Source organism: Pinus tabuliformis, chromosome 9, assembly GCF_031772625.1.
Source record: "Pinus tabuliformis cultivar Carrire ecotype Pingquan chromosome 9, CPIR1, whole genome shotgun sequence".
In the NCBI taxonomy this organism is placed as follows: Eukaryota; Viridiplantae; Streptophyta; class Pinopsida; order Pinales; family Pinaceae; genus Pinus; species Pinus tabuliformis.
The window spans coordinates 875,363,769-875,378,736 of record NC_142307.1 but is presented as its reverse complement, the minus strand read 5'-3'; the positions used below and the strand labels follow the sequence as shown (position 1 = coordinate 875,378,736).

At 36.4% G+C, this 14,968-nt stretch overlaps 1 non-coding gene across 1 annotated transcript; it reads left to right on the top strand.

Moving 5' to 3' along the window:
• The first annotated feature begins 6,342 nt into the window (after positions 1 to 6,342).
• LOC149151583 (U6atac minor spliceosomal RNA) lies at positions 6,343 to 6,470 on the top strand. The gene has a single exon (XR_016263958.1). It is a non-coding gene; the product is annotated as a U6atac minor spliceosomal RNA (small nuclear RNA).
• Positions 6,471 to 14,968: the final 8,498 nt, after the last annotated feature.

Below are 14,968 nucleotides of genomic sequence, written 5' to 3'. Positions count from 1 at the left end.
AATGTTTCTAAGATAGCACTAAAAATATTTGAAAAGATAAAATGATGACATAAAAAAGAAGAATGCAGTGCAAATATGATAGGTGCATAATCAATAATAAACAAAATTATTGTGGTCTACTATATCCGTACATTATATTAGTATTTGGGATATTTGAATTTCCTTTTAACTTAACAACCAAGCCACCAGATTAATGAAAACAATTTTGTAATACCTAGTACTAGCTAGAATGAACAACTTAAGCGTGCACAAAAATAAAGGCTGACAAACTACTTGAACTCTTTCTCAAAGATGAATACAAGGACAAGATATTGTTGGCTAGTTTAATTAAAAAATTCTAATGGAATTCCATCCTCAATGATCCGTTCATGGTCAGCTTTTGGCATTCTCCATTTTATAAATTTCAATTTTTTCTTAATTGAACATCTATCAACATTTTTCACACTACACACACCAAGTGACTTATTGACAACTTATGGCATCAGATTCATAGTATTAAAAGTAAATGTGACTCTCAGTTTGATGATTTTCTTGGAAAAAAAATATTATTTCAATATAGTAGATCCTCTTTCATATATAAAATTGTTATCATCATAGTCCTCCAATAAATTCATCTTTTGTTCAGTGCGCCACATCAAATAATACTTGACATTTTATATGTTGCTAATGGTGTCACTACAACAAAAACATCTCTTGGACAATAAAAGAAAGTGTAAATTTAGATAATAATTAACAGGAAATTAGTTATCCACATGTTCTTGATTTAATAAATTTATATCTATATTTTAATTATTATCTATACTTATACACAATGATTTTAAAAACATGATATATATATATATATATATATATATATATATATATATATATATATATATATATATATATATATATATATATATATATCCTTTAAAAGCAATAGAAATGTTACCTTCTCTAACAATATCAGAAACTCTATCTCCATCAAATGACACTATAGTCTCCTTTGATTCCATCTCTTTGAAGCTTGCAAGCAACATTTTCCCCTTTGTATTAAGTTATGTATGTTGCCAATCTTTCACAAACATAGTATTTTCACAAAAATCATTGAATTGTGTTTCCTCTATACAAACAAGGCAAAAACAAGATTCTTTTATTCTATCAAATGAAAATACATTACAGTGCACTTTTGTTTTAATTGAATGCAATTTTTTAGTCCCTTTTACTGTTTCAAGTTCATATGGAATCAATCTATCTACATCTTGGGCTCGAATATGACAATAAACCCTGTAGTAAATTCAAACAAGAATCTAAATTTGTTATTTAAAATATACTTTATATATTAAAGATAATCATTCATAGGTTATTTAAACTGTATAATTTATAAATTTTTAAAATTTAATAAAAATCATCATATATTAAAAATATATAAAAGTTAATATATATTTACATTCCTGTGTACGTCCCTTGATGGGTTAGTCTCATGGTTTAGTGCAACAATACACCACTGAACAACTTGATCAACTGAGACAAGATAGTTTGTAGAGTGGTCCATTTGATATCTTCGAAGTTCTTGTTTTGCATGTCCCTGCGCCATCATGTTCTACTTTTTCATGACCAGCCCAAAGAAATTCCAACAATGTCTAATGTTGGTTTTCATATGATGATGACACAACCAATAAAATGATCGTGAAGATTTTCTTGACCTGTGCTTCCATATGACCATATACCATGTTCATTTAATTTTATTCCACGATGGTTCAATGAGTCATAAATCTTATCAAAGCAATGTTGTATAAAATGTGTATGATGCATACTATCATCGCTGATATAAAAATGATATTCTTTAATAACATGTTGACTCTCACTGGTGCTTTCTCAAAATTCCTTTGGTAGTGATCTTTGTGGTCTCCCCAGATACCTTATCTACCATCACACAGACTTCATCAAAATAATCATTTCAATTGCGGCTTGGTCTCTAGGATATCTTCAGCCTCCGGATCCACTTCAAGACCTCAACACCTTATCAAATTCATACAAATATGTTCCATGACATTACCCATTATCTTGGGTGATAGCTACAATGAGGGTTTCCGACCCCGCATGCCTTCCCTGCCTTCGTGTAGGGAATTTCTTGCATAGCGGCATAGGCACTCTTGCATCTCTTATCAGCCAGAAGCCTGACACAAGCTTTAGGGAGTCTTCCACCTATCCTATGGCACGCCAAATTTTCTAGATTCCACATGAACTCTTTAAGCAACTCCTTGTTATGACCCATGGGCTGCTGGAGAATTTGGCTATTGGCAGGGACCCGTAGTCCTTATCACCAAAGTTCATGTGGCGCGAATGGAGTCTTATGCATAAGAAAGGCTAAAGGCCATGGTAATATGACAGTCGGTCATGTTCAGCCATGGGAACACTCCCTTAATCCTTCACATACATCTTTAAAATTAACACATGAGCTTGTAAACAAATATCCTGACGTATACAATAACCATATTTGGCCAATAGAGGGTCTTTCGTATAAATTGTACAGTAATACAAAGGGTATAAAAACTCACTTTTTTTAACTATTCATGGTTTTCCCTGATACAGATCATTGAGTTCATTAATTTTAACTACTATATTATTTCTTACATAGATGAGCATTTCATTCAGAGTAAGAGTCTGCCTCTACTCTATAGCTCAGGAAACCAAATTATCATGCTATTTTTCCACTCTGTAACTTTAGATAGTCTGTGATTACCATTATTTAGGCTATTAAGTTATCCAATTTTACATGTAAGCACAACGCACATGTACACATACATATTCATAGCCATAATCAACATGAAAATTAGGGAAATATTCCTTAACAATTACATCATAGGTATATACACACAACAAAATTATAGTCCTTGTTCATATATATCTATTACAAATGAAAATGAATCATAATCCATTAATTTGTAAATAGTATTAGAAAATAATTTTTTCTTTCGTTTGTAGGGAAAATAATTCGAGGAATACGAATCTCCACTTCACCATAGACAGTTGTAGCCACTCCTACATGTAGTTGTCATAGTCGATCTAGATTCTAGAGTCCGGTGGGGGGGTTCTTGCTGTTGGGACCCCAGTCAAGCTACCAGAAATGTCAAGGACTCCAAAGGACCTCCTTCCTCAATCCCCACAGTTGTTTATCTCTTTCTTTCTTGCATGGGGTGTCCATAGGTGACTAACCTCACCCCCTCCTAGGCAGTCTAGAAAACACTGTATCAGTCAAGGCAATAACCAGGAGTTATGACTCACACTTGTCCCTATCTTAACTTCAGGATGGTTTATTCCCAAACTGTTATAGGGATCAAAAATAGCCGGCCCAACCCACAGCCTCCATGGAATACCAAGCTATTACAAGGCTCTAGAGATTTCATTCCACCCACAGCCTCCAGGGACCCAAAATATTACAAGGCTTCAGAGACCTCTTGTCTCCACCCACAGCCTCCAGGGACCCAAGTTATTATAGGGTTCCAGGAATCCTATCTCAACCCACATCCTCCATGGAACCCAATCTACTACAAGGCTCCAGAGACTAGCACTCAACCCATAATAGCCAAGGACAGAGAACCAATCACCTTCTCTTCTCTTCTCTTCTCTTCGTCGCTACTTGTTGGAAGCTACTGCTGAAGGTTTGTTTCTCATCCTTGCCTTGGTCTGCTTCCTCAACTCGATTATTTCCTCTATAATTCTATTCAAATTATCTTTTCTCTTAGGGTTCCCATTTTCACCACCACTCTATAATTCCCTCCTCAATTTCGAGTCTCTTTTTCTCTCCCTCTATAAAAAATTCTCTCCTTCAGGAGTTTGAGAGTTCTCTTCCCTCTCTGTCTTTCTTCCTGGATGTTCTCCTCCTCTGAATAATGACCTCCCTCTAGAGATCACGTCCCCTTTTTTCGAATGCTTCCTAATTTTTTTTTTGGTCATTGCTCCTACCCCTTCCATTATTGTTATGTCCTTGCTATTGAAACCCTTAATAAACTATGTCCTCTTTTGATTATTATATTTTCTCAAGAAATCATGGGCATGAGTTATTTTCCTCACCCCATTTAATTTCAGGAACCAATCCCTTTGCTTCATGCACCAACCATGCTTTAATGGTTGTCCTAAATTTTAGGTTTCATCTTTTCATAAGAAACCATAGCATCCCAAGAAGCAATTCTCCATCACCAACTCTAGAATCCATGTCCCATGACTTAGTCCCCTTTTTTTCCTATTATTTTAAACTTTTCGAAGTATTTACATCCTTTTCACAATGTGGCTCATACCAAAACCTTGGGTGGGGTTGTCACACCAGTACCCTGACAGAGTCAATTTAGGAACACAAATGTTGCTTCATTGCCAAAAATCCTAGATAGTACCCTGACGAAGTTGCTTGCTTAACCAACCTGTGTAGGAAGACTCTCTCTTCTTTCACCCTTTTATTTTTATTACTTTTCAATAGGATTGTTCTTAGGAACTTATTATTTTTCAATGGGTGGAAGAGGGATCCCATATTACTGATAGTAGAATAGGTTACTCCTTTAGAGACAGAATTAAGACCTCTAATGCTTGGATTGCTAATTTTTTTCCCCTTATATTTTACAGTACTCAGATAGATAATAAAGAACACACTATTCATAATAGGACTAAATGTAGGAATGAGAATCTGAAATGAATACTGGTATCAAGGTTGTCGTACAACTTCCTAGGTAAAGCATCATGTTTTCCATCCGAAAATCAATGACTTGAAAAATGCAAACCAAAAAAATGAAGAGGGTAACAGATAAGGCAAGGGTTGTAAGGTACTATAAATTTCCTTGCACAAAATTTTATCCACATCATCTTGAAGCTTAAACCATATTTATTCAAGAACCAACAAAGAAAACGAGAAAATAAAACACCAAACATGAATATAATGCATCTAACTAAATGCAACCTATCATATCCTAAACTAAATTGTACACGGTCAGGTCATGTCAAATGGAAAAACCCATTCCAAGCATAGAAGTTTCTCCCAACCTTTGGGTGGAAATATGTGATCGTGTGAAACCAAGATAGTGTGCAATTCAATGAAAAGGATAAACAATTCAAACATACAAATTGACACAAGGAAACAAGAAATGCAATCACAATGGTGCAATAAAATCAACTACTCTATCAAACAGAAGATTCCACAATAATAATAATTACCAGACCTATGCTCATACAAGAATTGATGAAGAACATACAAGTAGAGGCCACAAAACATGGATTTGGACTCAAAATATTCTTCTAAAGAATCTACAATCAGATCACGAAAACAACCTTTTGGGGAAACTATGACAAGAAAATATAATCAAAGGAAAATCCACATCATAAGCAACATTAACAGGTTGAAAACAATCCATGTTGTCGTGTGAATGAGATTTTTTTATAGATGATGAAGAATATTCATTAAAATCCTTCTTTGTTTCCATATCAAGGATTAAAGATTTTCCCAAGGCAAGATGTAACAGTGGAAGTTAATAGTCAAATTAAACTTTATCCCCATAGAGTTTAAAAAATTTACGTGAAGAAAATGTGCATCCCTCAGGGGAGAGATGACAACCTATGTGATTAAATTAGTGACAAAATTTTGCAAAAAGGATCATAAACTGACTAAAATTATAAATATCGTCAAGGTCACAGGAACTTCACATAACCATCAGCATAGGCTAAAGCGTCCCACTCACTTGTCATGACTTTGAATTTCATGAAAACAATATCAATTGCTTATAAAAAGAAGAGTCATTATGCAGATTATGAGATTAAAAAAATTGAGGTTGATGAGTTTGCTTTTCAAGGTTACCACAAAAATCCTGAATGATAAACATGCCATCTTCTTGATCAAAAGGAGTTATACTTGAAAGAAAATATCCAATGATCACATCAGACTACCATTGGATCTCCTGCAAATATAAATCTTCCTCTAGAAACAAAGATTCATCCATGTTGCTTGAATAATCATTCTCGTATATTTTACAGAAAAGGAAGTCATCAGGGTCATGGTTTTGCAAACTTAATTAACAGGTAAAATATCGACTGGTGAGATATAAATATTTGAGTATGGTTGATTGGTAAGATCAGAAAAACTACCATCAAGGGAAATGTGTGAAAGGAAAATTAATTGTTCATCAACAAATTGATCTTCCAGTTTAATGATTGTTTGAGGTCCAACATAGGAAGCATCAAAAGGAGGAGGACATGGGACAAAATGCATAACTACTTCTTCCTTGGGATGTTTAAATCCTTGTTGATCATAAGGATATGAGTCTGATTCAAAATATTTTATTTAGATCCTCACTAAGAAATGAAACTTCTCATCCAAGAGTGTTCGTAGAAAGGAGAGATGGTTGGCATCTCCCTTGAAAAGGATGGGAACAGTCTTCATACTTTCTTATCACATGTGGTTAAGGTTCTCCATCCCTTCACCGGGGTGGATCTTACAACAAGTTTTTAAGCCCACGGGGCTTTGGATTGACAGTGAATGGGTGCACTATTAAGGAACTCCTTGCAATAGGTCACTGGTTCAAATCCCCCATGGGTGCTTACCTACCAAAGAAAAAAAAACCTTCTCATCCAAGAACTTCCAATCCATATCCTCATCCGAGAATTCATAACAAAGATGTAGGAATCGGTCAGCAAAATGTTCAAGAGTCTCATTTGACGAAGCTCGTTAACCAATTGTTTAAAAGATAATATAGAAGTAGTGGGTAGATAATAACACCATTGCTTCACACGACCATAAAACGTAAGGGTAAACAATCATGCGAATATTTATTCACAATAAACGCCACTTGAAAAAAAAATGAAAGAAACCTTTTACATAATTAAGTATGGTTGTACCCTTTTCATTGAATTTAAAATGTGACAAGTTATGTAGAAAGTTCGCGGGGATTGAAATATCTAAAGTTTCAAAAAAACACCTTTGGATTATGATTTGCGATGAAGTCATTAGAGGTAGGAGACAAAAATAGACTTTAGAGGCTCATATGTTCAGTGGTCCCTACTTCTAGCAACAAAAAATGTCAAAAATGCTAGATGATGCCAACATTGTAAGGGGATCTCCCCGATGTGAAGTCCCAATTAAACCTCACACCATTTGGTGTAGGAGTCCCATCTGGTCATATGTTCTGCCACTGTTGGAAAGCTTTCAAAGATATGCCTTGGTTACGACTATGCGCAATCGAACACAATAACTCTTTGGGGTTGCAAGTATGTGAGCTTTATGAGACACCCAATGTAAGGTGCATGACAAAATCCATGACTGGTAATGGAAAATGAGCATCTCGATGGAAAAGTAACAGTACTATTCTAAAGGGGGATTAGGAAGGAAGCGGAAGACTTGTTGATTACCTGTAGATTAGTCCACATAATAAACAAAAATCATTAAAGCATAACAACACTCATTCAATAATAGTCATATCTAAGCAAAGAATTAGTTCATTAACTTAGTATACAATTAAAGCAACATATATCATGAACATAACAAGAAGAATCCTATGATATCTATGATACATGTATGAATAAGTGTTGACTCATAGAGATTTTGATTAAGGGTGAAAGATCCCATGTACATTGTTAATGTATGAAACACTATATCCAGTAGTGGAACACGAAGCCACAACTTGCTTCTCCAAAGTATGATCTATCTCCTACGCACTACAAGGGAAGCCAAGGGAAGACTCCAAGAATCCAAGCCTTTTCTTTGAGTGATGAGGAGCTATTTATAACAAATAACAATGACCTGTGAGCTTCCTCATGATTCTTTCACTTCTATAACTATCTTTATTTTATTTATGACTTATTACATTCCATATGTGACTATTCACATTCCACATGTGTCCCTTAGACTTCATTACATATAATTTATTAGATGAAACAAAGTACAAATAAGACGGTGTCCTAATAAAATGAAATTAATAATGAGACAAATGCTCATCAAAAGGATAAATCATTCGCTTCCTCATGGATTTCACTTGTAATATAAGTTTTACATGCCCTGAAACATGTTGAGATGGTTTTAACATGAATTGAAAAGTCCCCTATATACCGCATCTTCACCTCCACTACCTCCAGCACTGTGGTCTTGGATCTTGACTGCACATAATCTAGAGCCATGAAAATTTCATATGAGCTTTGACTTGTGCAAAGGCATATTGTATAATAATTTGTTTGTTAACCTCAAAGCCTTCCTATTCTATTACCTATTTGATTTATTCAACATATTTCCTAATCTCCTAGAAGAAGACTTCTCTACCTCTGATCGCTTCAAGTGTTCCTATTGAGGGCATCCCATGCTTCTATATTAGAGGCTCAAAACTATTATGTAGTTGATTATAGGTAGCAGTAGTACTAATCGGCTATGCTCCAAGATGTGAGTAGTTCTATAGGTGGTGTCTCAATTGAACTTGGTCCATTTTTGCAGCAATTTTGTATTTGTTTTCCAAATATTGTGGAGAATCCAAATACTTGCTAGCCTACTCTTAAATTTGGCCAACCGTTCTGTTTGCTACTTTAAGGAGTTTTACCACTTGCTGTGTTTTCTTCTAGATGGAAATGAGAGGAGAAACCACTTGTTGCATATGTATCATCTCATCATATACCTGTGCCATGGTGTCCTCCATTGGCCCCTGTTATTCCTACATGGATGACCGTCAATTTGCAGTGTTGAAACTCTGTGACAATAATGGTTGATTCTTCACCATAATATGTTCTACATATTCCTTTACTAGAACAAGTTTTTTCTTTAATATAGCATTCCAACTCAGTAGATATTCAGAGTTGTCCTATGCTATTGTGGAAAAAGCAAAATTTTCCACCATGATTGTCATAGGATTCCTAGGATCCTTCTGGAATTATCTATGCCTCTGTTACATGATCCTCTTCTTAAGTAAATAAGACATTGCATACATCCATGACTCTATTTGTTGGTCGAGGTGTGATCCACATCCCCAACATAGTTACCAATCAAGCGTGAACTATTACCTCAAAACGGGTACTCTGGCCCAAAAACCCCCAATAAACATGAAAAAAAACCCAAAAAATGAAAATTGTGTATTCCATAACGATGTTTCTTTTTAGGGTAAATTTTCCACATTTTTTTAAAATGGAAATAAAACCACTTTTTTTTTTGCAAAAATGGTGAAAAAACACCCTTAAAAATAAGTGTTGATTCTGGAATAACAAGAAAAAATCGGGTTACAATTTTGACATTTTTTAGCAATGGAAATAAAGAAAAAATATCTGGACTTTGAAAAACTGTAAAATTCCAACAATTCTCGGACATGATGTTAAAGATAAAATGTCATATCTCAAATCGTGATGATCCCAACAATTTCCATCCTTGTTGTTAAAGATTAAATATATTGACGCTAAAAAACCTTGAAATTGTAATTGTTTTCAACCATAGCATTAAAGATAAAATATCATGACTTAGAAAACCATTAAAATCTTGACATTTTTGAACCATGCAATTAAAACGAAAGATTATGATTACAAAAAAATCTCAAGCTTTTAAAATATTTCAAGCATTACATTATGGAAAAATTTTATGACAAAAAACTTTAAAAATGAACACCTGAGAGTAATTTATTCTTTAAATGATAGATATATAGAGATTTTAAAATCTTAGCCTAACACAACTCGATACATTGCAACAAAAAATTTAAAAATCAAATATCAGATTGACATGCGATGTATGTGAACTCGACCCTTTGTAACGAAAAAAAATAAAAAATAAAACCAAAAAAAAAAAAAAAAAACATATAAAAAAAAAAAATGAAAAATACAAAAATTCAAATATTGAAAAATAAATAAATGAACAAATAAAAAACACAAAAAATAATAAAAAGCAAAACAAAATTTTTAATATTGATAAAAAGCAAAAACAAGGAAAAAAACATAAATAATAATAAAAATAAAAAATATATAAATATTGAAAAAAAATTAAAACAATTAAAAAAAACAGAAAAAATAATACAAAAAAAATAAAATCAAATATTGAAAAAAAAAACACAAAAGCAAAAAAAATAAAATCAAATATTATAAAAAATTAAAAACAGTAAAAAAAACACAAAAAATAATGCAAAAGACACCAAAAATTCAAATATAGAAAAAACAACATAATAATTAAAAAAACATAATTTCTTATAAAATAATAAAGAGAAATAAAGCATTAAAAAAACTTAAAAAACATGACAAAAAAATCAACTATAAAAAATGACCAAAAAGAACTAAAAAAATGTAAAAATTAATAAAATTAACTTATAAATATAAAGAATTGGACAAAATATTAAAAAAAAAATTAAAAATTAAATAGAAAATATCATTAAAAAAAAAACAGACATAATTTAACCAAAAATAAATAAATTAAATTAACAAAATAAAAAAAATACATAACTAAAAATAAATTAAAAAAATAATAATAATAAAGAACAATTAAAAAAATAATCAAAACAAAACAAATAAAAATTAAAATATAAGAACAATTGAAAAAAATAAATAAATAAAACTGAATAAAAAAATCGAAATAAAGCAATTAAAAAAATTAAAAAAAGGAAAAAATAAAAAATAAAAATTCAAGCCACCCATGGGCGGGGTTGGCCACGGATGCCAGCAGGGAGGTGGCTACATGCACCCCACCTCCCCTGTAATGTCCTGCGTTTCATGAGCGATTGGGCACATGCTCCTTCCTCCAAAAAAATCGACTAAGGCACGAAAGAGGAACCACGAGCGACCAAGGCATGGCATATATGCGGATGAATGCGTGTTCGTGGGTTTATAGGGTGAGTTGGATGACTTGCCAAATGAGCCAACCATGGAGCGGGGCGAATGAAGGGCGAGCCAACCATATGGTGGCGTTGCATAACGTTGAGGACGCGTTGGTTGGAAGTGTGTGGAGAGGTTGGCCATGGGCGTGACCTTCACACGAAAGAGGAGTACAAACAAAGAAACGGAGATGGCATTTTTACCATCGAACATCGCTCATCTTCCATCGCTCAACAAGGAGTGCGCACAAGTGTAGAGCCGCAGCAAGGCGCAAGGGATGCACCCGCCTGCCGAGCGAAGGGCATGAGATACACGAAGGTTGTAAGGGTGGTTGAAGGTGCGGGTGGAGGGCGTTCTAAGGCGCCTGCCCACCGGACGAGGAATGAGTTTTGGGTTGTGGTTGGAGTGGGTTGTGCATGGGCGTGCCCGCCCATTTGGGCAAGGAAAACTTGTGTTTGGTTGTGAGTTGTATTTCGGTTGAGGTTGAGGTGTGACCACCACGCGCTCTTGCACGGGTGGGCGCACAACTCGGGTGTTGTGGGGAAAATGCCTATGCAGGACGATCCTATCCACCTAAGGTGTGACAGTGCCTTAGCAACAAACAGATACAGCTATTCTGGTTTCTTCCTTTATGAAATGTGAAAGAGGGGAGATCAATGGACTTACCGGTGTCTTCCGTTTGTCCCTCGATCCAGATCCTCTTCTCTTTGGATGTTCACAGCTACTTGCCTCCTCGCTCGCCCAAGAGAACAGCTACTTGATCCCTGCGAGATCACAAGAGAACACCTACTTGCGACAAGAGAAGAACACAACACAAAGACATATATTCATATTCATAAATGATTCAGGATTAGAAGTAAATCAAATACACTAATGCAATCATACATCAAAGATACATCAGTATATAGGAGAAAACCAAGATAGCTTTATTGATAAATAACAAGTTTCAGGAAGAGATACAACCCAGAGGGCTCCAATCCAGCATCTCCTTCCCAGCAGAATGGAATTCCTATCTTCACCTCCCTTCAAAGCATTAAGCACCCAATGATTCCAGTCTCAAACCAACAACAATTCTTTGCAATAACAAAATTCCAGCCTCTAGATCTCATGGAGGAGAGATCTATATATAGATGTTTTGGAGAGAGGATGAGTCAGCTTGAGATCTGACTAGTGTCCTCTCTCTCTGTTAGTTCTTGATTCCACTTGGAGGTTCTTGCTTCCACTTGGAGATTTGGAACCTCTTACTCATCACCAGTCGAATTCCCTGAGGCAAGTGTCATTTTGGAAGCTTCCTGGGCATTGACACCTTGAGGAATGAGTCTGCCACATGTCCAATCTCGCTCAGCGCAGGTAGCCAGTGTTGGAGTTGACATTCAGTGCAGGTAGCCATTGGAGCCATTGACATTCAGCGCAGATGGTCAGTGGAGCAGTTGACATGATCCTGAATTGACTTGTTTTTTAGCAGTTTCAGGTGGAGAACTTTTGTGAATTGCTGTGGTTTGTTAGCCTTGTTCCTCTAGGGGTAGGAACAACATGTTTAGGGAATTTGGATCCCTTAGATTATGGACATTTCATGCTCAATGCTGTAAGGCACAAAAATGTCTATAACATCGGGTATAAAACGTCGGTCGAGCCAAGCTCCCGGTCATTGTACAAAATGTTCTTATATATATAATAAAAGCATTCTCTTGCATATGATGTGTTCCTGGTTGTTCTATCATGTTTGTTATTAATGGTTTCCACACATTAATATAATAATTCATGTTATTGATGAATGTTAAGGCATAGTTCACAAAGTAGGCTAACAATGGAGGATGTTGGTTACTTAAGTGGTTCCGCACCCGGCGAATTTAACGAAAAAAGAATTGGGGGTGTGATAGGTGGTATCAGAGCCAGGTTCATAGGGAGTGAAGCCGTTGCTTGATGAACGCAGAGAATAGACATGTATGCATGGAAAAGTTATGGAGAAATCGTGGATTAACAGTCCGGGTTTCATGGACTTGATGGTTCATGGCAAGACCATTCAAGCTCTGGTGGACACAGGGGCCACTCATAACTTCATGATGACACTGTTAGCGAAAGAAGTTGGACTCATGATCTTCCCATCGAATGTGGAAGTGAAGGCAGTGAACTATAGAGCTAAAGTGGTTGGTTTGGCACACGAAGTCCCTGTGCAGATAAAAGACTGGAAGGGTCAGTTGGACTTCACAGTGATGGAGATGAACGACTTTGATATGATATTCAGACAAGATTTCTTGAAGGGCAATAGGGCTATTGTTGTCCCCTTCTGTGATGAGGTGGTGCTGGTTGGACAGACACAAACTTGGACTTTGCCCACTCATAGGAAAAGGAGGGAAGTAAGGGTGCAACATGTTTCGGCACTGAGTTTGGAGAAGGCTATGAATGAATCAGATATGGAGACATATGCGGTGATGTTCAAGGACGTCGAAGGTGATGGAGTGGGGATGCCTGTTCCAGCCGATATTTCTGAGGTACTGACCAAATATGTAAATTTGATGCCTGATGAGCTACCAAAGAAGCTTCCACCAAGGCGTGTAGTGGATCATAGCATTGAGCTTGAGCCAGGAAAGCAACCCCCGGCTAAAGCACCTTATCGGTTGTGAGGACCTAAGTTGGAGGAATTGAAACGACAACTAAAGGAGTTAGCTGATGTAGGTTTCATCAGACCTTCAAGGTCCCTTTATGGAGCTCTGGTATTGCTCCAGTGGAAGAAGGATTCGAATGAGCTATGGATGTGCTGTGATTACCGTGCATTAAACAAGAAAATGGTAAGGAACATGTATCCTTTGCCATTGGCTGTTGATTGCTTTGACAAGCTTGCAAAAGCCCGAGTGTTTTCCAAGCTGGACTTGAGGCATGGCTATTATTAGGTGCTGATAGCTGAAGGAGATTGGAAGAAGACCGCGATAGTAACAAGGTTAGTAGCTTTGAGTTCCTTGTTATTCCATTCGGGTTGTGTAACGCTCCTGCTACATTTCGCACTTTGATGAATGATGTCCTACAGCCATACTTGGATTTGTTCGTAGTAGTATACTTGGACGATATAGTGGTGTTCAGTGACAACATGAAGGATCATAAGAAGCACTTGGCGATGGTGTTCGAGGCACTGAGGGAAAATCAATTGTTCTTGAAGAAGTCTAAGTGTGTGTTCACTCAGACCGAGATTCCGTTCCTTGGGCATATTGTTGGTCAAGGGTACATACGGATGGAGCCGAGCAGAGTGAAGGCGATCGAGGACTGGGTTGAACCAAAGAATTTCCATGAGATGAGGGTGTTCTTGGGCGTGACCAACAACCAATGGAAGTTTGTAGAAGGGTACTCCAATGTGACATCGGCACTGATAGACCTATTGAAGAAAGATAAGAGGTGGAGTTGGACAAAAAAATGTCAAGAGCCATTTGATGGTTTAAAGAAGAGGATGGTTACAACACTGATACTAAAGTTGCGTGACTTCGAGAGACCATTTGAGGTACACATTAATGCTTCGGATTTTGCCATAGGAGGGGTTCTTATGCAAGATGGGCATCCAGTGGCGTACAAGAGTCGGAAGTTGCAGGATAGAGAACAGAGGTATCCAGTCCATGAGAAGGAGATGACTGCAATCATTCATTGTCTTCATGTGTGGAGGCATTACCTGATTGGGAAGCCGTTTATTGTGAAGACTGACAATGTTGCAGCAAGTTATTTTGCATCACAACCGAAGCTTTCTATGAAGCAAGCTCGTTGGTAGGACTTCTTGGCAGAGTTCGACATGACTATCGAGTATAGACCGGGAAGATATAATGCGGTAGCAGATGCCCTCAGTAGGAAGGGACAACTTGCAGCATTGGAGGGAGAAGACCGGGTAGCTAGGAGTAGCAGTCGAGTTCAGATGTCAGAAGAGATGCAAAATAAGACCAAGGAAAGTGTTGAAACCGATACTTTGGCACAGAATATAGTGAAGCAGATAAAGGAGGGGAAGACACGAAAGTTCTTTCTACGAGACGGGTTATTATTCTTTGGAAACCGACTCTATGTTCCAAAGTCATCTGGGCTGAGGAGGCACCTTTTGAAGTAGTGCCACGACTCACCATGGGCTGGCCACCCAGGGATGCATCGTTCTTTGGCATTATTGGAGAGAAGATTCTTTTGGGAGAAGATGCGAGAGGATGTAGAGGAATATGTA